The following is a 2,958-nucleotide window of genomic DNA, read 5'->3' on the forward strand; positions in this document are numbered from 1 at the left end:
CCTTTCCAAGGCCCCAAAGACCAAGTTGGGTGTCCTGCTTATATGCAGTCAGCAGTCTTTTTGTTTAATGCTGTTGTAGCATTTATTATAGTGTGTCCAAGGCCTGTTTGTTCATCTCCTCTTTTCAACCATGAGATCCTGTCTTGGTTGTCTCTCCAGGCATAGGAAAAGTGCCTGGCACTTGGAAAACATTCATTGGATGGATAAATAAATGAACAACGCATGCCATGGTCTAACCAGCTGGTCCCAGAACTAATTTTTTTTTTCCCCTTTCAGGGGGGGAAGGATAGGGAGGTGACCTTTCAAGGCATTTCCCAATAGTATGTAGATGGAGCTGGATGGAGCTGCAACTTTCTTTAATGGTTGCAAGAGGAATTTAGATTAGACATTTAAGAGCCTGTCCTTGTGTTTTAAGACACTACTGTAAAAGGAAGGGTAGCAAACAATCTATCTGGCAATTTTTGAGTCCGAGAGTGACTAATATTTGGAGTCTATTTTTTTGTAGGAAGTGGCACCTTCAGGTCTCTTCTAAGGCTCTGATTCTGTAACTTCAAGTCCATGACCTACAGGTAAAGGTGGTGGGTGGACAGGAAAATATAGGATTGTTGCAACTAACAATGCAATGAGTTCTGTGCACAAGCCTCCAAAAGTAAATATCTTTGAGGTTTAAAAATTATTTCATACATTGTTATAAATGCTGGAGAGCCTGGGGAAAAAAAGAAAGGAAAAAGAAGACAGTAAAAGTCTCTCTCTCTCTCTCCACACACATACACACACACACACACACACACACAGGCACGCACGCGCACGCGCACACACGTGTCTGGTCTGTCTCTGTGTGTGTGTGTCTGTGTGTGTACATATTTGTATATAGATAGACAGATAGATATAGACAAGGGATAATAGATGAAATGGTCTGTCTCTGTGTGTGTGTCTGTGTGTGTACATATTTGTGTATAGATAGACAGACAGATAGATATAGACAAGGGATAATAGATGAAAATAAACAAGATTCCATCTCATTTGCAAATTTCTGAAAGGGAAAATGTATCAGAATTTCCAGTCCTCAAGACTTTGGGCCTAAAGGTCTGTGAACAAGAAGGGAGGAAAAGGGGGAGGGGGAAGCGGGAACTCGCTCTTCGCAGCGGGAAGTCTTCAATGGCTATCGAGTTATGAAGAAACAACTCTGAACAGAAGTCCTTATTCGGAGCGCTAAACTCCCTTTTACCACATAAAGAGCAATATAAAAACTCGGAGCAGCCTCATCATGGTGTTGGGGAAATAACTCAGATTCCCCATGTGAGAAAGCAAGAGAGCTCCGACCGGGTAGTTGCCCAGACCCACATTAGGGCTTTTATTTGCAAGTCATTGAGCCAAATGGATGATCAGGCTAGTCGTGTCGCGTTCTGGGAAGCACGGGTATTATTATCGCCTATTGCCCCACCGAACAATTTCACTGAAAAAGAAGAGTCCCAGCAGTGTGTGTGCGCGCGGTGCCTGCCATACGGAACGTGCAGCTACGTGCCCACCTCTAAAACGACTTTATTTACGAAGCGATTACCGTGTTATCTATTTGTTTTCCTTTTCCAGCAACAGCAGTCTTACTCAGCCCTCGAATTTCTTAATTACAAACCCGTTCGCTTCTAAATCAACCCCAAACCGTCAGGCAGAGCCCGGAGGGAGGCTGTGCAAGTTTGCACACACCCCCACCTCCCGGATCAAGGGCAACACAGAAGCAAGAAACTGTGTATGTGCAAAAAGGTGGATCTGGGGACGAGGATCGCTGAGTTTGTTTACAGAGCAGAGACGCCTCAGCTCGGATGCCAAAGCTACCAAGAGCTGCAAAGCAAACTTAGCCCTAGCACACGTACCCCGGGAGCAGCGGGCAGGCCCGAAAGTGCGGATTGGATCCCCGAACACCGGAGCGGAGGTGGCAGGGCGCTCCCGCGCATTGGGTCCACCTGCAGCCGCTGTCGCTCCCCGCCCCCCAGTTTCTATCTTTGAAGGGGGGAGGGAGATGCATCTACACACTTAATAGATAGATCAGTTTACCTACTGCCCCCGTAAAAACACAAAGGCATAGTCTAGGAAAGCGCGCTCGGGGGAGGGGGCATTATTTGTCCAGAGCTTTAAAACCCCCACTCGGAGAAATATAGCCATTCATCGCAGTCCAGGGAGGTTTTTGCAAAGCCGGAGAGGCACAAGGGCACTGTAGATGCCGCGGGCGCTGAGTGAAGCCCCTTTTCCCGCAAAAGGCAGCCCAGGTCGCTAGGTGAGCCGGGTGGGAGAGCTGGGAGTGGTGGATCCGGCTAGAGCAGGGCGGTGAGTTTTTCTCGCTCCTCTAAGGAAAGGCGCTACCTGCGGGCTGGGATTCCAGGGAGGATTTTCTTCTAACCCCGGGGTGGGGCCGGGTCGCCCCACATTTGTGGGCCGGGAGGAAACCGGAGTCGGGGGCAGCGGGGCGGCGCCTGGGCCCGCCGCAGCCTCTGCGCACGTGCCGCTGGCGGCAGGCACGCAGCTCGCCGACCCAGTCCGGTGTGCGCGGAACTCCGGAATCCACTTCTTCTCACCGCCCTCCCGGGAGGCTTTAGCTCCGCCCTTCCTGAAACCCCTATATTAACTGTGGCCAAAGCCCTAAGAAACACAGCTCATTGTTGGCAGTTGCCGGGCGGTCTTGCTGAGCTGTGAGGGCAGCGGACGGGGAGAAAAAAAGGGAACGGCTCCGATTCTGCCCCTGCGGCCGCTGCAAGACCTCGGCGCCGACATCGCGACAGCGAGCGCCCTGCACGCCAGGAAGGCCCCCTCTATGTACTGCTGAGTCGGTCCTGGACCCGACGATCCCGCCCTCGGTCTTCGGAGCAGAAATCGCAAAGACGGAAGGTGAGCGCGCCGGCTGAAGCTGGCTGGGGCTTCTGCCAGCCCTGTCCTCCGAGGGCTGGGTTTGCCCGGAGGAAGAGC

The 2,958-nt window shown here is 51.4% G+C and overlaps 1 protein-coding gene across 1 annotated transcript in view; it reads left to right on the forward strand.

The window, feature by feature from the left end:
* The first annotated feature begins 2,626 nt into the window (after positions 1-2,626).
* The window catches only part of CITED2 (Cbp/p300 interacting transactivator with Glu/Asp rich carboxy-terminal domain 2), a 2,638-nt gene continuing 2,306 nt past the window's right edge, over positions 2,627-2,958 (forward strand). The window contains exon 1 of the mRNA XM_006915365.3: positions 2,627-2,880. The gene's annotated coding sequence lies outside the window, so the exon portion shown is untranslated. The remainder of the gene's footprint in view (positions 2,881-2,958) is intronic.

The sequence above is a fragment of the Pteropus alecto genome, unplaced genomic scaffold (assembly GCF_000325575.1).
Source record: "Pteropus alecto unplaced genomic scaffold, ASM32557v1 scaffold185, whole genome shotgun sequence".
Taxonomy (NCBI): Eukaryota; Metazoa; Chordata; class Mammalia; order Chiroptera; family Pteropodidae; genus Pteropus; species Pteropus alecto.